Source organism: Choloepus didactylus, chromosome 17 (genome assembly GCF_015220235.1).
Source record: "Choloepus didactylus isolate mChoDid1 chromosome 17, mChoDid1.pri, whole genome shotgun sequence".
NCBI lineage: Eukaryota > Metazoa > Chordata > Mammalia > Pilosa > Megalonychidae > Choloepus > Choloepus didactylus.
The window spans coordinates 40,989,640-41,017,566 of record NC_051323.1 but is presented as its reverse complement, the minus strand read 5'-3'; the positions used below and the strand labels follow the sequence as shown (position 1 = coordinate 41,017,566).

The following is a 27,927-nucleotide window of genomic DNA, read 5'->3' as shown; positions in this document are numbered from 1 at the left end:
GTGCTGCATAAAAGGTCTAAGAGAAAAAAAGGAGATGGAGGAGAAAGAGGAGGAGAAACCAACAAAATAAATCAGGCCCAAGCTTGACATCAATTTTATAAATGTGCTAAGTGGGATATTAGGATATTAGGGTCTTTTGGACTAGAGAAGTCAAGGGCATTGATGCAGTTCCCTGAAAGTGAGTTCTCTTTCAACTGTGTGAACAGTGAATAAGTGATAAGGCAACAGACCACAGGAGGTGCCATTGACCCTATATCCATCCAGCACCCATTCAACATTTTTCTGGGTTCTTGTTCATAAAGAGAACAAGCTTAGCTAATGAGACTTGCATGCAAATCTATGTCATGCCAAATACATAATCAAACATTTCCTTGACCAAGTTCAGAAAAAAAGGTATGTCTCAGAAGAACTTAGAGAAACAGAAAAAAATCTAAGTACCAGAGTACAAGGAATGGTAATATATTAACTCATTAAAGAAGAAGGAGAAAACTGGTTTGGATCAGACTTTTCCCTGACTGTATATTTTCAGAATTCAAGCAAAAATTCTCTTTCCATATAAAATCCTATTTTGTCCCTTTTAGTATCTATTTGTTGGCTTTAGATAATTTAAAACTTGCTAACCTCAAGATGATTCCTAGATATTTCAGATTTTGGACATCATTATAACTGATGGTCGGTCTAGTGTTCACAACCACTGTTTAAGTACATTTCTTTTCCCCTTCCTTTCTACTTTATTTTTGGACTAAATGATGAATATCAAATTAAAAAAGAATAGTTTTCCTCAAGCATCAACTTTTGTTTTCTCTTTGTAGATTATTATGCAATCAAATGCTAGTTTGTCTTTGAGCAGCAACAAAAAGAGGTGCTGAATTTTGCATGCCTCATTGTAGGGGCAAAGCAGTATATTTTGGTTTGGTGTAAGGTAGAAAGCAGCCCATTTAGCCTTACCTGAGGACACTGACAAGTTAACGAAAATCTCTTGGTTTGCAGAAAGTCCTTGCTTCTTAACTCTGCTGACCTAAACCTTGCTGTGCATCTCATGTGGGCCTTTTAGGAATCAACTTCACTATGATGACTACGGCATCTATAAAAACTTACACTCTTGTTTTCTTTTTCTTTTGATTGTGAGAATTATGACTACAAAAGCATGAAAAACGATGCTTTAAATTTTATTTTTCTTTCAAATAGGTTGTGCTTTCCTCACAAAGATGGGAATTAGGCACTAGAATATTAGTCATGCTATGAATGATGGCTGTGTGCTGGCATGAAGGGACACTACAAACTATTAAACTATGTTTTTGTTTCTAAATTACTGAAAAAAAAAATCTTTACTTTTTTTCTTTGGCCCTCATCTTATAAGAATGCAATAACATTAACTTTAGTTTATCATTTCTTCTTTGTACATAATCTTAATTACATACTTCTAGGAAAACAGAAAAGAGTAAGAAAACAAATGTGCTTATTTCAACATAACAAAAAACTTAATCATGACCAATGAACAAATTAAAGCCTTGAATAAATGCCACAAATGATCATTTTCTGTATAACCCACTGTTTAAAATTAGCAATATTCAAGGTTTCATTTAAATATACAGGCAATGGTCAACTTATGGGCTACAGCTTATATTAAAAACTGGCCAAAAGAAGCCTTGCGCCACTACTTGGGCGTTCCTTCTCTTTGCTTCTCTACCTACTCTTCCAGGTGCCTGTGACTGACTCCTTTCATTTTCTTTGGTTTCCCCTCTCCTCCAGCAAAACTGCCACCACCCCAGGGGGCTTCTCACCCACCCTGCCCCAAGCCCTTCAAGGTGCCATACAAAGCTGCATATCTATTAGTGGCAATGAGAAGCAGGAGCAGGAAAGAAGGATAAGTTAATACTTCCTTCTTCAATCACTGGGCTTGCTCAGTTCTATTTTCACCCTTTCAGTCCCTTGCATTACATTTCAAGACCATACTTACCACAAGGTTCAAACAGAAAATGAATCATAAAGATGCATTACAGAGACTTAAGGAAGGAAAGAAACAACCCTAAGCAGGAATTTGGCTAGTTTAAAAAGTGCTTTTCAAAAGGCAGCCTTGGTCCTTGTTTTATATCTATTTAAGTGATATTCCAAGACCCCTCCCCCTTGTCTGCTAGAATCCTGATCCTGGGGCATGAGCATAGCCAACTAGAGTAGTCAGTTTGCTTCTTCTCTACTGCTTAGGAGTAAAAGGAGTGTTATCTCTAAACTGGCTGTCACAGCAGCGATGTTCCTGGCATCACACTGGAAACACTAAAAATATTTTCCCTAGAAACTTCATGGGCCATGTCCCACTATACTTTTGGTACAATACCCTGATTCAAATATATTATAGAATTACGAGGAACTTTTCTGAGAACTTTACCTGGTCTTGCGGTCTTTTTTACATGGGATAATGTGAAATGAGTTTCAATTTATTTCTCCATAGTACTTTCATAAATTAGAGACTGCTTGTGTTTATGTTTCATATAGGTGCCAACTTTGGTATAAAAAAGTTTGTGGCATTTAATTAAAAATGTTACATCCTGTTAATGGCAATTAAAGAATGAAAGGCAGAAAGGGAGGGAGGGAAGAAGAAGGAGGGAGGGAAAAAGGGACAGAAGAAGTAAAAGGGGAAAGGCAGTGAGGGAGGGAGAAGAGAAAGAAAGGAAGAGAGAGAGAAGACTAATTTGGCAAATTCTTCTGGTGTTTAAGCTATTCAACAGACCTGATAGAATTTAATAATTATTAGTCAACATATTAAAGTATATATAGAATGACACATAAACTATAATAAATCCAATTCTAAATTTTATCATGAGTAACTATTATAAGCATTTTGTTTTCTTTTGTTTTACTTTTATAGCCTCAATTCTTGCCCACATCTTAACATTTCGACATTGATTTAAATAAGCTAGACTAAGGAAAGGAACATTGCCTTTAACAATGACCTAAAACTGGTGACAAGCACAGTCTATGGTATGTATGTTCCTGTCACTCACTTTTATTGCTTTATTGATTACTGAGAAATGAATGCTTCCTGATAGGGCATTAACAGGAAACATGGAGCAGGGTGTTTATCACATACCCTCCTACACAAGCTTAATCACCACTACATGACTCTCCAAAGAAAGCTGGTTCAAGTGAGCAGCATTTCTAGGAGTCTGAAATTACCATATTGAAAGTGGAGCAGGAAAGCTCTTGGATTGGAATTGGGAGAATAAACTTAAATACACCCCTACTTACCTAACTACCAACCTGATTCCCCTTCCAGTGGTCATGTGGGTATGCCAATACTCAGATGTCACTTTCCTTATGAACAGAAGAACTGCAGATATGCTCTCAACTAGGTGTTACCAAAACAGAATACTCCACAACACATCCTAAGTTCTCCAACATTAAGATGGAGAGTAGGGGAGCTGCCACTGAGGGAAATGTCTAACTTTTGTTAGAAGTCTAAACATTGTTTTCCCAAATCATTTCATTACAGAGATTTTTCAAATAAGCTTTTAAATATATTCTGACTCCATTTACCTGTACTTAGTTCTCAGACCAGTCCAAAACAAATCTATTTAATTTCTCTGAGATAAAGCAAAGAAATTTTGTGATGAAATTAAAGGGAATGTGTGCAAAAACTGTGACTAAGTAAACCATACTGTAAAAGAAAAAAATTCCTATATGACTGAACAAATTACATTTTCACATACTGTAAAGAAAAAAAGTTTATTAGATATAAAACTGAACTGCCAATTTTGCAAACATTCTTACATTTGGAGAAAAAAGAAACTTTGCTTCAAAATAAGAATTTATTGTTGTAGTTAATAACCTTTGTACATGTAATAAATAGTTTGGAAAGAAAAACGCATTTAATATGAAGAGAATCTTCCCATTCTTCAGGGCCTTTTGATTTTAGTTTTGTTTAGTGTTTAAAAATCAAAATATTTACATGTTTTGTAATTTTTATGCCTAACTTAACATTAAAGTTTTATGGAAGTCATTTAAAATCATTCTAAAGAGAATGCGCTTTTTTAGGCTAAATAAATTGGATCATATGTCAAAATTATCCAAGATACTCTGAGGGTTGATTAAAATGTTACTTATAATAAAACAAAATACTTAGTAATTTTTTCAAGTGGTAGGGCATTTACATGGGGGAAAGATTTTTGTAAAGAACTCCTCTGCTTCTCCAAAGTGCTGAAATCTGATTTCATTTAGTCCAATAAAACCATGTGAAACTACTTTTTAGATCAAAATGGTCACATACCAACAATTTCATAAGGTCAAATCTAATATTTATAACTTGCTGGTTTTCCTAGAACTCATGCTATTCTGTATTTCCTTAAAATAATGTTGTCCTAACATGAAATTAAACTGAACCACTATTGCATTCTTAGTACCAGTCACTGGAAAGCAGAAGACAGAGTGGATGTCATTCTAATAAAATGCAGTTAAGTTTTATGATGATATCAAGTAACACATTACAAATATTCGAGACAAATAAGAATAAAAATGATAAATTAATATTTTGTAGTCTTACCAATTTAACTGTGCTCTCATGAACATTATCTTATTTAATCTTCATATTATTCATCAATGAATGCAACATAGCTGAGTGACTTGCTCAAGACACCCAGAGAGAAAGTAGGAAATACTCAGTGGGTATAGAAAGTATGGGTTAAAGGCTCTTTCTGAAAATGACTGTAAAAAAATGAACATGAAGGAATTGAACAATTTATGGAAAATACTGTAGTGTCTAGCAAGGCTAAAGTGGCTAGAACAAATACCAAAATGCATCTCTTTTTATCGCTTTTTTAAAAAAAGTAATAGAATAAAAGAGGAAAAAGACTTTAGAAGACTTTCTTATGATTTCATCTATCACGTTGCAAGAAGCCAGAATCATTTTAGGGAAAATATTTCTTCCATAATTGCATTTATTTAGCAGTTCTCTAAAATCAAAGAAAAATTTAATGCTGCTTAATTTCCTTTATTGAAATAGTCCCAACTTTCTTCATTCAAAATAATTAGAATGAATTATTTTGCCAGAAAAAGCATATTTAGAAAACCTCTGCCCTACTTTAATAGCAAAATGCAGGTACAGGTTTCTAAATACATCTACCAATGGGAATTTTAAATGCTAGGGAAAAAAAAAGGGAGAATTAGCACAGAAATTTTTTGTCCTCTTTACAATTTAAAGGAAAGGAAAGTATTTCTATCAACAAAACATAAAATTTTTGTTCCTGTTAAAAACACCTGGAATGGAAAGAGACTGCCATTCAAAATCAACTATTTTTATAGATGAAACAATAAAATATGAATTTGCCATATAAAGTATATTTAAACTTTCATGTTAGTTATAAAATGCAGATGTGGTCAAAATATTATTTTTTCCTCTTTGCATATAGGTTGTACAGTATTTTTCCTGGGAACTTAGCAGTAAATTGCAATCTTTTAAAATTTGAGTAACAATTAAGAAGGAAAAAAAATACTAAATACAAGCTCCTGTTTTTTTTTTTTTTTCTTTATTAGAGGAGCTGTGGGTTTATAGAACAATCATGAGTAAAATACAGTATTCCCATATACCAACCCACCACCAATACCTTGCATTGCTGTGGAGCATTTGTTACAATTGATGATAGCACACAGCACATTTTTATAACTGTATATTAATGAAAGTCCATGTTTTAACTTAGGGTTCACTGTGTAGTGAAGTATAGTTCTATGTTTTTAAAAAAATTTCTTCTGTTACCAGGTCATACAGTAGTTCTATACACAGCTTCTGAGGAACTGCTAAACTGTCTTCCACAGCAGCGGCACCATTTTACATTGTCATCAGCAATGAATGAGTGTTCCTATTTCTCTGTATCCTCTCCAAATTTTACTTTTCATTTTTTTAATAGCAACATTGTAGTTTAAAATGGTATCTCATTGTGGTTTTGATTTGCATTTCCGGGAAGGCCCTTTATCATGCTGAGAAAGTTTCCTTCTATTCCTAGTGGTCTGAGTGTTTTTATCAAGAAGGCATGTTGGATTTTGTGAAGTGCCTTTTCTACATCAGTTCAGATGATCATGTGGATTTCTCCCTTCAATCTGTTAATGTGTCTTATGTTGAACCAAACTTGCATAGCAGAGATAAATTCCACTTGATCAAGGTACACAATTCTTTCAATTTGCTGTTGGGTTCAGGTGGCTAGTATTCTTTTTCAAAACGGCTTTGCCTATTTGGGGCCTCTTACTCTTCTGTATAAATTTGACGATTGGATTTTCCATATCTGCAAAGAAGATAGTTGGAATTTTGATTGGGATTGCACTGAATCTATAAATTGTTTTGGGTAGGATTGACATCTTAATGGTATTTAGTCTTCCAATCCATGAACATGGAAAGTACTTCCATTTACTTAGGTCTTTGATTTCTTTTAGCAATGTTTTGTAGTATTCGGTATACAAGCTATTTACATCTTGGATTTATTCCTAGATATTTGATTCTTTTAGTTGCTATTGTGAATGGAATTTTTTCTTGATTTCTTCTTTCAATTGTTCATTGCTTGCACATAGAAACACTACTGAGTTTTGATTTCTGATCTTGTACCCACCACTTTGCTGAATTCATTTATTACCTCAAGCAGCATCATTATAGATTTTTCAGTATTTTATGTATACAGGATCATATCATCATCTGTAAACAGGGAAAGTTTTACTCCTTCTTTTCCAATTTGAATGTCATTTATTTCTTTTTCTTGCTTAACTGCTCTGGCAAGAACTTCCAGTACATTGTTGGATAACTGTTGTACAGTTGGCATCCTTGTCTTGTTTCTGATCTTAGAGACAAATCTTTCAGTCCTTCACCATTAAGTCGTATGTTAGCTTTGGGCTTTTTATATATGCCCTTTATCATGCTGAGGAAATTTCCTTCTATTCCTAGTGTTCTGAGTGTTTTTATCAAGAAGGCATGTTGGATTTTGTCAAGTGCCTTTTCCATGTCAATTCAGATGATCATGTGGATTTTTCCCTTCATTCTGTTAATGTGGTGTGTTATATTAATTAATTGTCTTATGTTGAACCAAACTTGCATAGCAGAGATAAATTCCACTTGATCAAGGTACACAATTCTTTTAATTTGCTGTTGGGTTCAGGTGGCTAGTATTTTGTTGAGGATTTCTGCATCTATATTCACAAGCAATATTGATCCGTAATTTTCTTTTTTTTATGGTATATTTACCTGGCTTTGATATGAGGGTCATGTTGGCTTCCTAGAATAAATTAGGGAGTGTTCCCTCCTCTTCAGTTTTTTGGAAGGGTTTGAGCAGAACTAGAGTTAAGTCTTCTTGGAGTGTTTGGTGGAATTCCTCTGTGAAGCCATGTGGTCCTGGGCATTTTCTTGTTGGGAGGTTTTTGATTACTGCTTCAATCTCTTTACTAGGAACTGGTTTGTTGAGATCTTTATTTCTTCTTGAGTCTTTATAGGTTGTTTGTGTGTTTCTCAGATTTTGTCCATTTCATCTAGGTTATCTAATTTATTGGCATACAGTTGTTCCTAGTATCGTCTTATAGTCCCTTTCTATTAAAGCAGGGTCAGCAATAATGTCCCTCTTTTCACTTACGATTTTAGTTACTTGTATCCTCTGTTTTTTTGTTATTCTAGCCAGAAGTTTCATTTTGTAATTTTTTCAAAGAACCAACTTTTGTTGTTTTTTTTATTCTACTGTCATTTTTTGTTTGTTTTTTATTTCATTTATCTCTGCTCTAATATTTGCTATTTCCTTCCATCTACTCACTTTGGGTTTAGTTTGCTCTTTTTCTAATTCTTCCAGTGTTGAGATTAGGTCTCCGATTTGAAGTCTTTCTTATTTTTCAATATAAGCAATTAGAGCTATAAATTTCCCTCTCAGCACTGCCTTCACCGCATTCCATAAGTTTTGGTATGTTGTATTTTTATTTTCATTCGCCTCAAGATTTTTCCTAATTTTGCTTCTGATTTATTCTTTAATCAATTGGTTGTTTTAGAGTATGTTATTTACTTTCAACATAGGTGTGAATTTTCTATTTCCCCGTTATTGATTTCTATCTTCATTCCACAGCAGTTGGAGAAGACACATTGTATGATTTCAATATTTTTTAATTTACTTGTTTTTGACCCAACATATGGTCTATCCTAGAGAATTATCCATGTGCATTCAAGAAGATTGTGTATTCTGTTTTTGTTTTGTGAAGTGTTCTCTATATGCCTGTTAGATCCATTTGGTTTAAAGGACCATTCAAGTCTTCTTCTTTCATATTCATCATTTGACTCCATATTCTATACATTATTGAGAGTAGTGTGTTAAATTCTCCTACATTTAATAAAGAATCATCAATTTCTTCCTTCAAACCTGTCAGTATTTGCTTCACATATTTGGGGGCTCTGCAGTTAGGTGCATATATATTTATAATTGCTGCATCTTCCGGTTGAATTGTCCCCTTTCTCAATATATAATTACCATCTTTGTCCCTCGTAACTGTTTTTCACTTACAGTCTATTTTATCTGATATTAGTATAGTCACACCAGCTTTTTTTTTGGTTACTACTTGCATGGTATATTTTTCCCCATGGTTTCACTCAAACTTTAAATCCCATGAGAATATGCATATTCATGGCTTTTGCTAAGTTTGGGAAGTTCACTGACATTATTTCTTTGAATATTTCTTCTGTCCCTTTCTCTCTTTCTTCTCCCTCTGGGACTTGCATAATGCCTACACTGGTATGCTTGATGACATCTCAGAGCTGTCTTAGGTTATTTTCAGTTTTAATAATTCTTTTCCATTCTGCTCCTCAGCATGACTCATTTCAAATGTCTTGTCTTCAAGTTCACTGATTCTTTCTTCTGCCTGTTCCAATCTGCTCTTGAAACCCTCATGCGCATTTCCCATTTCAGTTATTGAAGTCTTCAACTTTAGTAGTTCTGTTTGGTTCCTTTTAAAAATTCTCTCTCTTTACTAAGACATTCATTCATTGTTTTCCTGATATCTTTTAGTTGTTTCTCTGCATTTTCCTTCATCTCCTTGAGCAATTTTAAGATCACTTTTTAAAGGCCTTGTTCAGTATGTCCACATTCTCATCTTCAATGGTGTTTTCTGGACTTTTATCCTCTTCTTTTGGATGGACCATCATTTTCTTTGTCTTTTACTGTTTTGTTGCACACCATACATTATAATATTTTTAAATGTTAACTCTGGGACTTACATGCTGAGATGCCTGTTTCCTGGTTTTGTGACAATCTGGTGATAAGACAGAGATTTTCTTGAGCTTCAGCCCTCCTATTAGGAAGGTTTGCTCAAGCTGAATGCACTGGACAGGTTTTCCCTGTCTTTCTGGGCCTCTGTCTTGTCCTGGGCTTTTGCTTGTTAGTTGTTTCGGAGTTCCTCTGTTTATAGGAATTTGGTTGTCTCTTCTATTCCCAGGAAACAGATGTCCCTCTCCTGTATGTTTGAAGCTGGCAGACCTTTGCCCCAGCCTGTCCGTCTCTAAAATTTTTTTATAGTCCTATCATTGTCTTGCACTAGTATTGACTGGAGGCCAAATTCTGGGAGGGAACATGCTGGAGAGGACGTTCCCAAGTCAGTCTTTCCCAGCCCAAACAGGACCAGGGACCCATGAAGGAGGCACAGACCAACTCCAAAGTGTTCCTTGGAAGGGATCAGGAAGGATGCCAAGAACTTTTCCAACAGCTCCCCAAAGGTGAGTTTTCCTCCCTGCCCAGCAGATGCAGCCCTTCAACCAAGTCTCCCCTGTAGCCCTTAGAGAGTGCAGCATCTTTAAGTCTCTACCCCCTGCCACCACAGCCCCTGTCCAGGATGGGCTGAAATAATGGATGCTGCCACACTGGTCTGGGACAGGCTGAAACAACAGCCGCCCTAATAGCTGGGCCCCCAGGAATCCAAAGTCACTAACAAAAGCTGTGATCAGGGATCAGCTGTGCCCACCCCTTTTCTTGCAGAATACGATTTTTATGTCCCTTTCTTTCACCAAAAAGCTAGCCAGGGGCTGGACCCCTCAGCAGCCTACGCCAAGAATGTGGGATGCGAGCTGGCGGCTGCTGCATGGAGAGAGCAATTTACTGTTCTTTACCATAATTTATCAGCCTCTTCCTTTCGTTCTTCTCTTGATGCTGTATGGTATTCTTCTGGCCTCCGGAGTTTCAAAATAGTTGTTTCAGACAGTTCCTCCTTGTTTAATAGTTGTTTTGGTGAAAGGACTACATCTTGGTGCTCCCTACTCTACCATCTTCCCACAACACTCTCCTGTTTTCTTTTAAAAATAAAATGTTTTAGGCTGCAGTCTAAGAAGAAAATTTTGTTCACAAGCATAACCAATTTTATATCTTTGAATTTCATATATGTAGTTATTTGGCCTAATGTCCAGTACCTAATTAGGCACACATGAATGGTAGCTCATATGGAAGAGGGAATCATGAGCATAAAGTTAAATGACCACAAATATGCTCTTTTATGGTAGCATTACAATTCCCAGTCTTATTTTTTGGTGGAATGGTCACTTGCTGCTTAAGAAAATATGATGAAATATAAATACGTGTACTTGTATTGATATTTAGGAAGGAGTTTATGAATGGAAGAAGTTAAAATATCATTGTTATATAACCAGTTATATAATCCATTTTGAACCAAAATACTGAAGAAATGCCTGCATCTCTTTTTAAGCCCTCTACCATAGGTTTTACCCTTGGGAAGGCTGTTGCTGTAAAGGAGAGGCTAGGCCTCCCTATAATTGTGCCTAAGAGTCTCCTCCTGAATGCCTCTTTGTTGCTCAGATGTGGCCCTCTCTCTCTAGCTAAGCCAACTTGAAAGGTGAAATCACTGCCCTCCCCACTACGTGGGATCAGACACCCAGGGGAGTGAATCTCCCTGGCAACGTGGAATATGACTCCCGGGGAGGAATGTAGACCCGGCATCGTGGGACGGAGAACATCTTCTTGACCAAAAGGGGGATGTGAAAGGAAATGAAATAAGCTTCAGTAGCAGAGAGATTCCAAAACGAGCCGAGAGGTCACTCTGGTGGGCACTCTTACGCACACTTTAGACAACCCTTTTTAGGTTCTAATGAATTGGGGTAGCTGGTGGTGGATACCTGAAACTATCAAACTACAACCCAAAACCCATGAATCTTGAAGACAATTGTATAAAAATGTGGCTTATGAGGGGTGACAATGGGATTGGGAAAGCCATAAGGACCACACTCCACTGTGTCTAGTTTGTGGATGGATGAGTAGAAAAATAGGGGAAGGAAACAAACAAACAAACAGACAAAGGTACCCAGTGTTCTTTTTTACTTCAATTGCTCTTTTTCACTTTAATTACTATTCTTGTTATTTTTGTGTGTGTGCTAATGAAGGTGTCAGGGATTGATTTAGGTGATGAACATACAACTATGTAATGGTACTGTGAACAATCGAATGTACGATTTGTTTTGTATGACTGCGTGGTATGTGAATATATCTCAATAAAATGAAGATTAAAAAAAAAAAATAAAGCAACATATAATGAATTTCAACTTGAGGAGATCACTTTGAGAAATAAATTTTCAGCTTGGAAGATATTTTGGCCAAAAGAATGCACACTTTCCAGGAATCAAAGAAATTAATTTATGCAGATAACAATTAAGAAGTAATTAGTTGTATCATATTCCTGTTATTCCATTTTAAATAATGAACTACTTTAAATAATGGCATTAACATATCAGGATAATTTATAAGATCCCTTGAGGATAAGGGAAAGGACTTATGATAAAAGAGTAATAATTTTCCAGAGTTTGAATTATTCAAAGACATTTAAAAATGAAGAAATAAAGCAAATATTTTATCAGTTATTTACAAACGGAAATACTAAACAGTTCAATCAGACAAATGCAAGAACCATATCTAATCTAAATTAATGTTTTCTTTTTAAAATATCATTTTGAATTTTAATTCTTTTTTGAGAACAAATATAACAAAGAACCTATACATTATATGTTAACTTTGATATAAAAAGATACGACCAGAGAAGTGGTAGCCTGTTTAAAACTCAGCAATGCTACCCAGAATATCGCGTGATGAGGGAAGTGTTCATAATCTGTGTTGTCCTGTCTTGTAGCTGATGGCCACATGTGGCTTTTGAGCAGTTGAAATGTGGCTAGCGCAACTGAGGAACTGAATTATTTTATTTATTGTCAAGTACTTACACTGAAATTTAATTACCCACATGTGCCTCGTGGCTGCCATATTAGAAAGCACAGTTAGAACACACCACTCTCCTCTCTTAGTATGAGCCAACACACAAAACTAAATAAATAAGAAATATATAAAGATTTTTATAATTTATTTAATTCCAATTATCAGAAGATCAATATATTTCCAGTGAGGTTAAAGTAGGAGTTGTGGTGTTATTGATGATATTATCAAAGCATTTACTGTAAATATTACTTTTATTATTCTACCTATGTTAACTTTTGTTACAGGAGAATTCATTTTTATTGAGAAAAACATGAAATAAATCTGAATGTGTTAATGAAAGAAAGCAGTAAATGGGTTGTACATGTGTGTGTCAGATAAGAAAATGCTGAAGTTTTAATTTTTAATTAAATTAAACAAACAATTCAATATCTCTCTAGTTTTAATTTCTCCCCACTTTCTCTAGCACTCTCCATTTGGTCATTTAGTAATTTTGTCTGTCCATGTAAATCTATGAAAATTTTTTGTGTAACAGTTTAATAACAATAGTGGTCTTCAAATAAGCAAAATTCCCATCTCACACTATAAATTCCATTAACACTATGATAAGGCAAAGACTTCTCTTCCAAAAATATAGGCCTCTTCTTGAGTAATACACTACAGGAAAATAAAACCAATAGGCAAATGAAAGGATAGGTATTTCTATAAGACTAAAAGACAGCTGAAAGTATAAAAGGATAAAGGGAGCAGCTCAGACCTCGAGTTAACTCAAAATGCAAGATTCTGTTAAGGGGTTATTACTACATGCAAAAATAAGAAGGCAAATAAACACTATGTGTAGGGATAATATAAAAATAACTCTGAATATGGAAGCATTAATGATGGAAACAGTAAAAGGGAAAAAAAAGAGGGGCAAAAACATCTAGAAAAATGAAATAAACAGGCTAATATGTTTCACATGAAGAATGAGAAAGATGTAACAATAAAAATTTAAAGGCGATATGCCAAGTCTATTTCAAGTATTTGAATGTAGACTTATTCCTAAGATTAAGCACTGTTCACTTATTGTAGAAAACTAAGATTTTCATGATAGGTATCTCCATTTTTACAGAGAAACAGAAATAAGGCTATTCAACAATGGAAATGAAAATATATTATGATCTCATACCCTAAAAGATAACATGTAATCTGGATGTCTCCAGCACATAAAACCGTTGTATGGTAAGTAAATTAGTTATGAAGAAGGACAATTATGATCAAAGAATACTGGGGTCATCTGAAATCTTAGTCCAGTACCTAGCATTACAATGGCTTAAAAAAGATTGTATCAGATACTTATTCTCAGAGAAGAAAATATATAAGAAAACCTGAGTCAACATGCTGACCTAGTACTATTAAAGATCCTGTACTACTTAGAAAAACTGGCCTAAACATAAGCAAATAAGTATAACATAAAAAACTTAATATGTTTCTTATATTACTATAACAGTATAACAGGAATGTGGACAGTATTTGGAATGGCTAATAACTGCAATGAAATGTGGCTGGTGGCAGTAAACTTCCAAGCAGATTAGGCAATGTGCACTTTCATCTGTCTAAAATAAATTATGTTCAAAATGTGTAACTAATACTCAACCCATGGGAAAACACATGGAAGAACAGTAGAAAAGTCAATACATTTAAGGCTTCAGAAGCACTGAACAGAAATAGACAAGTTTGTTTTGTCTTTAATTAATATGCTTTTCTTTAGAGAAGTATGAAAACTATTTTGGACTGAGTCTGATCGAGAGAAAAGACTTAATCATTTTAAATGAGTCTATTAATAAAAAGGAAGAATTAAACCGTTCATTTTAAAGTTTGTAAATATGTATGAAAATAATAGTAGAGTAAGTAGGAAAATGACTTGAATGAATTATCAGCGTCAAAAAATATACTGAATCCCTAGGAAACCAGAAGTCATTGAAGAACTCTGGGCATTCCCTGGCAGGTATGTAATACTTACGTTTCATCCTATTCTCCTCGAAGAGGGAATTGGACAAGACAATCAGTTGCCCAGAGTTAGGAGACTTGCAGACAACACCACTACTAGGTTTTTTAGGTGTTTTAGGAATATTGATACTTTTTTTTTTACATTTCTTTAATTTTCCTATTTGCTAAATGTTCAAATTTCTCCATGGAGTCACTATGGCTCACAGCAGGGACAGGATGTCAAGCCATGTATTCAACAATGTTAGAATTTAAAGCATTTTGTGAATAGAAACCAAATGTTTAATGATGTTTATTCTGCTATTATTATAATTAATGCTTCCTTACACAAATTACAATCTGCCTAAGAGCACTGCCTTATGTTCTGCTCTTCACACGGTATGTACGCATAGGACTGCGTAGTAAATACGTGCTTTAATGAGTAATTAATATTCTACCTTATCCTTCCTGCTAAGCTTCTATGAAGCTAGCAATGGGATGATGAGTAAGTTTTGTTTGATAGGTAGGGTTTATTGCCACAAGGAGGCTTCTTTTGTTGTTATAGTCTCACATCAGAGATAAGGAACTTAACTGGAAATGTAATTTTTGGCAAAAAACTTAAAAAGATTTTTGTATTAGTTTCTATTCAAAATTTTTTCTGAGGCAGTTCAAGATTCATTAGTTGGGCATTTCCAAACTATTTCCTCAACATAATGTTGTTAATTGCATGGATCTGATGATGAAGATGTTGGTGCAGCACAATGTATTGGTCTCTTAGAATTCACAAAACATTTTCCCCTGAGTTATCCTTAACTATCATAATGACTTGGCCAAGATCACTTAAGAAAAAAAGTAACTATTAAAATCCAATGGGACGGAAATAACACCTCTTTTAATATACCACTTTAATCCCAGTGCTTAACACACGTCAGGTACATAGTAAACACTCAATATGTATGAAGGAATTAATGATAAATGAACTGAATGGTAGATATCAGGATTTTTTACCCAAAATTCTTATGGTATTTCCCCTGTATTATGGGACTGCAGAGAGTTTCTTATCAGTCATATGTTCTCTGAAGGTTTATCAGCATGTTTTTAGGAGTCAAGTTAATTTAAATTAAATTTTAAAAGTTTAAATGCAGGTAGCCCCACTAAAATATCAGTTTCTTACATGTAGCTTCTTTAAAATATCACCTTACGTGAAATATTAGTGTAGTTTCCTAAATATAATCTATCATTTATTGATATATTTAGTAAGGTCTCCATACAAATAATTACTTTTAACAAGATCAATGATTTTAATGAAGATGTAAGAATCAACTTTATTTTTCATAATTTTAATAATTTTATGGTTTATCAATTATAATGAGGTATGTCAAGCTCACATATTTATATTGGCTAGCATGTGAATCTTGAACATAATTAGACTAGTGATATTTTAATATGATCTCAAACAAATTTTAGTTTTCCTACCAATTTTGCCCTGATAAACTTCAAAAATCAGAATGACATTAAAATAGCATTCTCTGCATTTTGGTCCAAACAATTTATCTTAGGTTTCACTTAAATTTGTCACCATGGGATCTAATGTACAAATAGCAAACTAAAACATTTCATCTAATTAAAATAATTCAAAGCAACCACCTCAATTACGTACAAGAGAAATATGTAATTTAAAGTTTTCTTTAGGAATTTCTAAATACTACCTTCAGAGATGCTAATCTGGTAAATGTGATAAACATATTCTGGCTCCAGTGAGGATGTATGTTGATTAGAATACTTACAAATACTGCAGTTAACTCAGACATGCAGAAACAACTGAATAATCCATTGTACAGAATCATATAGTTGTAAATTAAGCAACGTTCCTATGAAGGCAGTACTATACTAGTCCTAGGATTAAAAACAAAACCACTATAAAATGGAATCATTTCCTATTTAGGGCTCCTGAAATTTTGAGAGAATGAATCTTTTTACAGTCAATGAACTGAAAGTGAGATGGTTTTTAGAAATTTAAAGATTTAGAATTTTAAGACTGAAATGAATATTATCTTATTTTACAAATAAGAAAATCAAAGGTCCAATTGTACAACAATTAGGTATAATTAAGTGGCCTCTGGATTACAACTTTGAAAACAACTACCAAGAAAGTGGTATTAACAAAACCAAAGCTGCTTAAAAGGCAAACTTCAGAAATCAAACCAAGCAAAACTGCTATTCCTTAACCTAATGATAATAATCCAAACTTGGTTAAAATTTTTATTTTCTTTGCACATGAATGTTAGTTGAGAAACCAGAATTAAAACTTTCCTGCTACCAGATTCCTGTATTTAAAGTCAGGGGTGGGGGTGGGGGATAAAAATAAAAGCTAATTAACACACATGCATTGACCCCAGAGCCCCCAAGAGCATCTGATTTCCTCCCAAACAAAGCACATATATCAGGTATTTCAAGTAAAAAATTAATACATTTCAATTTTATCTATATTGAATAGAGATGAAATTAAGTCTACTTATATTGTTATTTTCATTTCACAGATGAAAAAAACTTGAGGCGCAGAGTGATTAAGCTACTAAAACATAAGTAGCATTCTCAATGTGAAATATTTCCTGAAAACATCTATATTCTTTGTAGATCAGAGCTCTTCAACAGAACCTTCTGCAATGACAGAAATGCTCTACAAAACCTATGACAGAAGTATGATCCTATCCAAGGTTAGTCTTCTTTTTGTGACTTTTCCCATTAAGAACCTTGCTCTAGGAAATGACCCACAGGTCTTGTGAAGATCTGCATGAGAAGCAATCATCCCAACAAGGATTCTTATTTCTGAGGACTTCTGTGTAGCTTTTGGGAAATAAAAGAAGGACCATGATCTAGCCCAGATCACTCTGCCACAGAAAGTTAAGGACTAATGTAATGGAGAGCAATTCTTAGAAAATAATGTATGCCAAAGAGATATTTAGACATGTTAGAAAAATGGTGGAAGAATTTCCTAAAGATGTCCTTTCTAATCATTCCAAACAACTATGTATGACAATTGTTATCTGTGGAAGATTTGTCATTTGATTTCTGGCAAAGATGGAAGGAACTGGGAAGAAGAGAGGAAGAACTACCTTGTATTTCTGATAATATCAAACTTGGTCTCAGCACGCAAAATATGCAGTAGTTGGTTGTTCGTTTAGAAAGAATTAAAAAGGAACTTGTAGAGCTTATTTCAGAAATGATTTATCACTTTCCTACAACAGTAAGCAGGATCATCTGTTGCTAGAAAACCAGGAAAGTGCATTTAACTTCCCAATTGTTATACACAAGTAAAACCACATCTTGAAAAAAAAATTGGCAAGAGTTGATCCATTTTAGGTACTGATTTTAGAAATCATGGAGAGGGGGCCATAGTCTCGTAGCTGAGCCAGCATGGCATGGTAGAAGAAGCCCATGGCTAGGCCTGGAGAATTTAATGTTCCATTTGTGCTTATGCCAAAATATTCCCTAATGTAACAGTGTGTAGGTCATTTCACATACTGAGCCTCAGTTTCTTCATCTGTAAAATGGAGATGATGATACATATCTCATGGGATTATTATAAGACTAAATTAATAAGAATCATATAAATACCTATCATATAGCTCAAATATAATAAACAATTACTTCCCTGCTTCCAATTACTCATTCTCTATGGGCAAACAGAGAAAAAATTTACATGAAATCTGACCTTTATTCTTATATTTAACAATTTTTTATCCAATACTTCTATATGGCAGAGGGAAACTGTATACAGAAGAGCAAGAATTTGAACGCCAACTGATTTCCAAAATGGGGCAGTATAATTAGAAGAAATTCATGAGTCAAATTCCTGTTTATGCCTGTACTATAAAGCCTAATCATTTGTTTGTTTTCTATAAGAAAGACTTGATTAAGGCCTCTAGCAGCAATAATTAAATAACCCTGTGTGTGAAGGATGAAGGCTCGGCTAGCACTATGGTGTGCTAAAACCATAATTAATGCATAGGGATGTGTATAAATTAACAGATAACAATCTTTTCCACTAACAGTACAAATGCAGGTTTTGTTTTGTTTTTTGAGCAAAAATGTTTCTTTTTAATCATTACACATTATAAATTCAGTCCACTATAGACAGCATTCTAACATCTATACACAGCCTCTAGTTCAGGCCATGTTCTACAAGAAGGGTTAGCAAACTTTCTGGAAGAGGCCATATAATAAGTGTTTTAGGGTTTGCAGGCCATATTTCGTCTCTGTTGTAACTACTCAACTGTGCTGTTGTCGTGTAAAAGCAGTCCTATACAATACAATAGTGAGTGTGTGACTGTATTCCAATAAAATTTTATTTAAAAAAGAGGCAGTGGGCCAGATTTGATCTGGTTTGCCAGAGTTAGTTTGCCTAATACTAAGCCATAGTTTGCTGATCCGTGTTCTAGATCCTAATTCTCAGGTAGTACAAAACACATTATTATCTTAGGAAATCAGTATTTATACATCAGGTAAAGGCAATGGATTATTAACTTGCTGTGAAAACTTGACAAGTTTCTGAACCCCGCTAAGCTACTCTACGTCCTCACACATAAATTAGGAAAACCACGACAAATCAAATTTATGACATGAGCTTGTTATAAAAATCAAGTGACTGAAAGATCTGAAAGAATTTTGATTTAAAAAATGCTACATAATTACTTGTGAAATATTAGTATTGTTATTATTATTATTAAATTTTTCTCTTTTCAGCTGTATTTTTTAAAGCCCCTAGAAGTCACATCTACTCTGGAATAGCCTCAGAGGCTGAAAACAGCATGAAATGCACTCAGAGCTGGTGTGGCTCTAATAATTACAGAATTTGAGAAAGAGCAGGAAGCTTTAGGAGTCTCTGAGGCCACTTAGTTCAGCACTTCTTAAAGTGAGTCCCAATGTGTATTAGTTCTGAGTGATATTAGTCAACAAGTACTTGACCAATAATTTTTGAAACACTGCACATGATGCTATAAATATTAGTGTAATATTACACTATGAGCATTAGCACTGAAGAGGTATTTGTCAAGGAGTTCTTGCCAAGTAAGTTTGGAACACTTACATTCCTCTTTGAAAATCAGTCACAGCGCATAATACCAAATTGAAGATGCTGAGATGTTCTGCAATAAATAAACTATAGACCTTTGACCATCCCAGTATTTCCCAAATTTGTTTCTTTAGAGACTCTTTCTTTTGTGGTGAAGTCTATTAACATAGTTCCCCAGAACATACATTGGAAAAAACTGTGATAGAAATTATTTTAGACTATTAAACTTCCCCCTGAGTGTAGGGAAATTGCCTAACTAAACTCGTATTTTACAGTATAAGAGAAAATACACTGATTTAGCTATTTACTTACATTCTATTGTATGTCATTATACTGGGATTCTTATAAACAAATATTTGGAAACCATCCAAATTTAAATACAGCTTAAAATAATTTAGGTGGTAAAAAAATTAACTCACCTCCATATACTTTAAAAAGGGAGATGATAAATAAATTTCAAACATCAAATAACTCTGATTTGAGTTTTAGAAAATAACTGCAACCAGATCCACTGGAGATACTATTAAGACACAGAGGCTTAAAGAACTTTGTCCCAAAGGCACTGAAATCCATTAAAATCCAAATAATTCTTGCTTTTGCTGAATGGTTACTTAAACTGCTGAACAGGAAAGAAGGTTGAAAAAAATTGCATAGTTCATCACTTTTCTATATGGCTTCCTACTTATTAGATTTCTTCTGGTGGCTTTTTCACATACTATTTAATAAAAATAAAAATAAATAAATAAATAAAGGGCACTCCTGTTCTGGTAAACCCTGACCAGGCAGTGATTGCCAGTACTATGTTTAATTTTCCAATATTTCTTTCATTTGTAACCAGACATTTCTTTTATGACAAAGACACACATTTTTGTCTAGCCATCAATTTGAATACTGGAAGTTAGACCTGACTTCTAGAATTAAACATATAAACTAACCAAAGTAACTTTTATCTAGAGAAAATAAAGAAAATATTTCTAGCTTCTATCAGAGTCCCTGATACACCCTAAACTTTCAATAAATATTTGGTGAATAAATGAATGAAGAAATGAATTAGAGACTTATTTGTCAACCACTTCAGCAGAAATATACAAATATTATCTATAAATCATTTCTGACTAATTAAAAAATACCCTTAATTGAATATCCAATAATTCAAAAGAAAAATAATAAAAAACAATAATGTTATTACAGTTACTTATTTCAACATCATAACCATTCTTTGCCCATGTACAGTATTGGAGAACTAAGATACTTTATTCTAGACAAGATAATAGAACCCATACATAATACAGAGACACTACGCAGAATAAACTTTTTATTATAGCACTTAGATTTTAATGAGGATCTATTTTAGTACTTTGAAGGATTAAAAACCATCATCACAAATTCAACATCATAAAATTCCCTTACAGAGCAATAGAACAGTCCTCCATGAAATGTTTAGGAAAAAGTAAACATCCAAATAGAACAACTAATAAAAAGGATGAAAGTTTTCCCCCATCATTTCTAGTGAAATTCAGAGATATAATATCTATTTAACAAAACATTTTTTAAAAACTTTTTTTCCCATTAGGGAAAAAAAAGAACTTCTGCATTGTCATACTCTGAATATCAATCGGACAGGTTTTGATAATCCTCAAAGCATTGCTCTCATTTATTCCAACAGATAGCATGGTTCCTACTGCATTCCTTTTGACTTTTATGAAACATTAACTTAGTTCAAAATAAGTTAAAAATATCCTTCCATGTAATATTGGCAAATTATTCATTTTAAAATATATTAATATTTCAAAACACACTTTCCAGAACATGCTTATAATTCATACGATGCAGGCACCACATTTTCATTCAGTTGAAAAAATAAAAGCCATTTATTTCTAAGTGTTTTTTAAAAGATTTCCTGAGTGACTTTTTTTCTATATCCTTAATTTGTGTACCTCTGAACATTTTAATATTGACAATTTTTTATCATCATATGACTATTATTCATTATGGAAGGATTAATAAACTCTTTCACGGAAACTTAAGGGTGTCCAAAATTACATAATCTAAAATCATTTTTTTATTAGAGAAGTCATGTGTTACAGAATAATCATGCATAAACAGATATCATTTCTAAATATTCATATTTATTAATCATTGCTACTTTCTAGATATCCTTTAAAAAAGAAACGGCCAAGTGGATAATAAAACAATCTAAAAAAAAATAACCCATTTCAACCTCACTATGCAAGGAACACAATTATAAGTATTAGAAAATATAAGTGCTATTTTATTGCTGGAATAAAATCCAACAGATGATTTTTATAGTTTTGTACAATTGTATTAAATATGTTAGGGAAGGAAAATAATGAAAATCAAAATTACAAATATTAATAAACATGCTAATATTTTTCAAATTGTGACTGCTCCTTGAGGTTCACTGGTTGCTCTGGATTTATGCGGAATCCATCTCACTGGTTTAGAATTCACCAGCTATAAGAATTCTGATAAAGATGGCCTCATTTAACTTTAGAATAGGTGTCTAATGTAATATTAAAAATTGACAGTTCTTTCTGAACCTCAGAGCAGCCATACCATAGACAAATCTCTCTTTCAGGCAGTCATTAACTGAGCCCAGTTTCTTTTGTCTGTCCTTTCTAATCAAGATACCAAAATGCATTATAGAGGACTTAGATCACCGTTTTATAAGAACTAATAGATAATTTACACATAGAAACAATGAAAAAGACACACTTCTTCCTGGAGAGTTCCCAGAACACTGAGTTTCTCAAATAGGTATTTCCATGAATTTGATGTGGCTTATCCACCAATTTTAGAACTGCTGTTGGAATACATGAAGGAAGCTTGCTGCAGCAGCTAAAACCAGGCAGCAGAGAAATACTAGATCTGTTCTATACACCCAAGGAATAAACACAATTAATTAGTTCAGCATTTGTTAACAAGCAGATTGTGCCTAGGACTCTGCCAGCAGGAGCTGAGTGAGAGTAATCTGAGAACACTTGACTATTATCACTATTTTATCCAATTTATTCAAATTATACAAATAAACAGCGTTACAAATTCTCACTTTCAACATACATTTTGAGAGTAAAAAGAAATGGGCAAAATTCACTACCAAATCCATAAAACTGAGTAGAAATAGGGATTTAGTTAAACAAATAGGATGAAAGTGTGTTTGATTATAAAAATATCTAACTTAGGCACTTACCTTTCATCTCAATTTTGACATTTCCAAGGGTCAGAAAATGACAACAAGAAACAGACGGAGCTAAATAGTTTATACATACTCATGCACACTTTTAAAAACCTTTATTAATACAGTTACACATAATATAATCAAACTTAGGATAGAACGGACAGAAAAGGCCACAGTTCTGATTTGATAATTCTGCTTTGTCTCCAGGATGAAAAAGTCATTTTCGCTCTCCTTCTTCCTGGTGTAATCCAGATATCCTGAAATATTTTCCAGTAGTAACACTTTCTGGGCATGATACATGGTATGGTTTCCTCCCTACACAGGCCTTCATTACCTTTCACGTTTCTCATTGTTTCTGCAAAGAAAGAATTTCTGCTATCTTGGAAAAATAGGGCACTCAAAATAACACTTCCCTGGAGAGCTTTTACTTGCACAGCCAGCATTCAACCATGCACTAACGTTTGCTAACCTTGCATTTCACAGGTCGGATATCCCCAGAGATGAGTGGTTCCAGAGCTACAAGCAGGCTTTTCTTTGATATCATTTATGTAAGTCTCACCTATTTCTCTTTAAAGTGTTTATGTACAAGGGAGATTCTTGAAAAACTACAATTTAATTGGGATTTATATCATTTTCTGGGTATCTTGCTAACATATAAATGAGAGGGCAGAGGAGATTATGTGAAGCAAGGATGTGTATGCAAGCACTAGTTACCAACATGATAAGCAGCATAATACAATTGGACCCATTTCCAACTCTAAACTTAAGAGCAACATATAAACACTTCCAGCACTTTTCCACTTACAGTTTCTTTTTCCCAAGGTGGTGGGAGAAAGTGGTCCAGATTCATCCTTCTTTTCGGGATTCTATAAATCTACTAAAACATATCTCAAAGATACTGGCTTCATAAATACTTTAATTAGAAAAGCTTTACAGAAGGGAAAATGGAAACGTATGGGTCTTGAGACAGCAACAAAAAATTAAAAGATAAAAATGTATAAGCGTGTGAAACTATACAGTTTGTTTTCCTCAATTTCTCAGAATATACATATCACAGTTCAGGCTGGCTTTCACTGGAAAACTGTTAACACAGTGACTCTGAGTTAACTTCCTTAGTTTCTTCTCTTAAAGAATAAAAGAAAGCAAAATCTGAAAAGCAAATACTAGTAATGAATTGAAGACCTCATGGTATATATTAGACCAGGACTTCTCAAATTCATTACTATTGACATTTTGGTCTGCATAATCCTTGTGTCAAGCTGTCCTATGCATTGTAAGGTGTTAAATAGAGTGCCATTAAATACAAATACCAATGATTTTAGTTTAATTGTCATTTCCATTTTATAGGAGAGGAAACTGAATCTCAGAGATATTAAATATCCTGCCAGTGCTGGTCTGTAATAGGTGGTTAGCAAAATTGTGTAACGGCTGCTGGGAAATCTCACACAGAATATTTTTCTCTTAGATAACATGGTAGAGCCCTGAAATTCAACCAAGATGCCTGAATTTTGAACTCAGATGAAAATGATAAGAAGGCAAAGCTCAAGTCCCTATATATCAGGAGTAACTCACTGGGAGTTAATTTGTCAAATTTTAGTAAATTGATTAATCTGACAGCAGCTTGAAATAAACCTTGGGAATGATAGGATAAAAACCCAGGATATTTCCTGGGAGATACGTCTTGAAGACAAGGCTGAAAGTGATGGGATGACAGGAGATGGGGAAGGCATCTTGCCTCATTGGTGCTGGGTTTGAATGAGAGGAAAGAAATTTGTACCTCAAATGAAGGCGGGAGAGTAATAAATTAAAATTTGCCTAACTTCTCATATGTCTATAGCAATGGCTATCAAATGGGTGTGATACCACACCAGGGAACGTTTTGTAACTTGTGACTGCATATGTAAATGCCGTAAGAATGGTCTGGGGTGCTGGAGTTGTGGGGCAGGATGGACGGACAACTGTGCTGGCATTTAGTAGGTAGGGGTCTTACAAAGCCCAATCCAGTATGTCCCCAAGCAACTTTCACATGCACTACCACATATTTATCCAGATGAAAAACTTGTTTATAATTAATTGAGCCTAAAAAACCTAACTTTACCTAAGGAAATGAACACTTTCAGAGTACGATGACTTTTTCCAGAATGCAACCACTGTGTAAACATTGAGAAGTTTAAACCTTATTTGGCTTTACCATGAGTTTTTCACCATTTCATAAAATCATGTCACCAACTGCAACACATCTCATTCAATGAGTCACCAATACAACACACCTCCATCATTGTGCAAATGTGGCTTTCATACACATGGTGTGTCTACATTTAGGTACAAACATCTGACTACTTCTTTATATCTTCTATTATCCATATGCCCGAGCATTCACATGTTGATATATATATACAATTTTCTTAAAATAGCTTCACTTTTATCTATCCTTTATATTACAATTACGAAATTCAACAATGTAAAACTCCTTAATTTAACCTGTTAGTAATTAGAAAGCAGAATGAAAAATGCTTCTGGCATGCCCAACTCTTTTGACATGTTTTTATTAAGAACTCACTACATGCTGGGCACAGTTTTAGGTGTTGGAGGTATAAACAGTCAGACATGATGAATGCTATCATGAATGTCATGTTTTAGAAGTGGGAGACTGAAAATAAATTCTAAAAATAAACTAAAAAAGCCAAGTGTCTTTGATAGTTTGCAAAAGCAGTAAACTCCTGTGTCTGTCCATGGTGAATCATTCTCTGCCTTATACCATTTATGCCAGACCACAGTGAGCTTTACGCACTCCTTCCATTTGCACATCCTGCCACTTGTGCTATTTGTGATGGGAAAGTTCTGACCCATCAGCCAAAGAGTAAGCTGCTGGAAGGAGGGAGACATCTCTACGTTTCTTTGTGTTCCATGGTGTGCACAGTAGAGTGCTTTGCACAGGAAGTTATCCAAAAACAATCAAAAGACATGGAGGAGGAAATTTTTAGAGAGATGAACACCGTTGTCCCAGCAAGAAGAAGACATGCAATGGGAGATTTAAGGGATGGACTCTGACTTTCCCTCAAGAATCCCTTTTCAGTTCTTGATGGAATGTTGTAGCATACAATAAAGATAGACATATTTGTGGACACTAGATCCACTGAACAGTGTTCAAATCCTTATTCAGCCATTTGTTATCGTAACCTTAGGAAATTCTTCAATATCCTTGAGACTTAGTTTCCTACTAAAGGACAATGAAAACCTTATGAGGTTTTTCACAATGTAATGTTTCCGAAGCACTTAGAAAATTGTCTGGAATATAGTAGGTGGTCAACAAATGTAACTCATTCCCAGATCACTAGTTTAGGTGTTGTGCTTACATAATAAGCAGCAAATGGTTTGAATACATCACACATCACGTGGACTTTCACAAATTGAAATAGAAAAGAAAGCTATCACAATAAGACAAGCAAGTATTAGCACCTGTCTGAATTCAATTGAAAAATCTGACTAATACCAATTACCATTACATGGTATACTGTGCATAAAAATAAATTGTATACTTTTAAAGCTAAGAAATGCTACTTGGGGACTGTGCCAGTTTGAATGTATTGTGTCCCCCAAACACCATTATCTTTGATGTAGTCTTGTGGGGCAGAAATTTTGGTGCTGATTAGATTTTCTTTGGAGATGTGCCCCAACCAGCTGTGGGTGATGACTCTAATTGGATAATTTCCATGGAGTATTGCCCTACCCATTGGGTGGGCCTTGATCAGTGGAGCCATATAAATGAGCTGACTCAAAGAGAAGGAACTCAGTGCAGCTGTGAGTGATGTTTTGAAGAGGAGCAAGCTTGCTAGAAAGGAACGTCCTGGGAGAAAGCCATTTTGAAACCAGAACTTTGGAGCAGACACCAGCCATGTGCCTTCCTAGCTAACAGAGGTTTTCCGGACACCATTGGCCATCCTACAGTGAAGGTACCTGATTGCTGATGCATTACCTTGGACACTTTATGGCCTTAAGACTGTAACTGTGTAACCAAATAAACCCCCTTTCATGAAAGCCAATCCATTTCTGGTGTTTTGCATCCCAGCAGCATTAGCAAACTAGAACGGGGACAAAATTACAGATGTATTTAAAAACAAAACAAAACAATAGCTAGATGGATACTTTCTGAGCACCGAACTCCATTTAGGAATTTCCCAGCCCACATTTCCCCACAAAAAAAGAACACATTTTTTAATGGCACCTAGAGGCTTAAAGAATTCATTTATTTTAGTGATGTTAATCATTTCTTCCTCCTTCTGAGGAGAAAATGACACATTATATACCATCAAATTCACTCTTTATGTTCATTATATTCTATTTAATTATAGGATATGCTTTGTTTTTTCAAATGAAAGGAAAAAAATAACACAGCATAACATGACTGCTCAACTCCAACTTTAACATGATTGCTTTAAACCTACTCAGTTGATTGTTCTGAAGGGTGGGCATTATGTGGACCATCCTGTGGAGACTTCAATTCCCAAGCTGCCTACACGTTACTCTCAACTTCCAATGAAGGGTTCTCAGAGGCTACTTCAGTTAATGCCAATGCTTCTCACAAAGAGTCTTACCCAAGGCTGGTTGATCAGCTTATGGAGCAGAACAGGGACATCCAGGAATTAGGGCATAGTCAGACTCAATGGAAAATACTCTAGCTGTGGTTCGGCAATGGTGGGATTCTGGAGGAGTGGGTAGGTAATCCAAGGAGTGTAGTAGGACGTAGTGGGCAGATTTCCAGGTGAGCAGATAAGGAAAACAGCTGAGCAGCAGGAATGACCTTGGGTAAAAGAGGTTTGGTCATATGGCCTGGAATTCAGAAGCTTAATTCCACTGCTCATAATCTGGGAACAAAGGCAGAGATGGAGTTCCTATAAATCAGGTACTCGTAAGGAGCTTCTTCACAGAGAAAGGCTCTGAGTTATTAAAACCAGGATTTGCTGCCAGAGCAAGAATAACAGTAATATGAGAGACTTGCTGATGCCACTGCCTGGGTCAGGATGACCATGGGACTGTTGAGGGAGGTGTTCAGAAAGACGGACTTGGTCATGAAGGCTGATTCGATTGGCACTTATGTCTGGGATCTAGCAGGTATGGACAAGCAGTCAGGGAAGGACAGCAAAGGGGAAGTCATATATAAGATACTACTGCTTTGGAGAGGCGGGGCAAGATGGCGGAGTGGTGAGGAGCAGAATTTCATCTCTCCCCTAGAGCAGCTGGCAATTACCCAAGAACTATATGAAACAGTGTTTTCAGGGTCTCCAGTAACCAGTTACACATTGGACACAAGTTTGGAATTGGAGGAAAAGCTGAGATCACAGCGAACACTGTAAGTTCCCCGGACCAGGGGTCTGGCGCCCCTCCCCACCCAGACCTCACAGACTGTCTTGCTGCCGGCTCCCTGAAAGGGGGGGAAAAAAAAACCAAAAAACAGCAATCTGCTGAGGGCAAGAAGGGAGGCTCAACCC

At 34.8% G+C, this 27,927-nt stretch overlaps 1 protein-coding gene across 25 annotated transcripts in view; it reads right to left on the bottom strand.

Moving 5' to 3' along the window:
- NRXN1 (neurexin 1) overlaps window positions 1–27,927 on the bottom strand; it is a 1,176,176-nt gene that overhangs the window by 1,062,841 nt on the left and 85,408 nt on the right. The window lies entirely within an intron of this gene.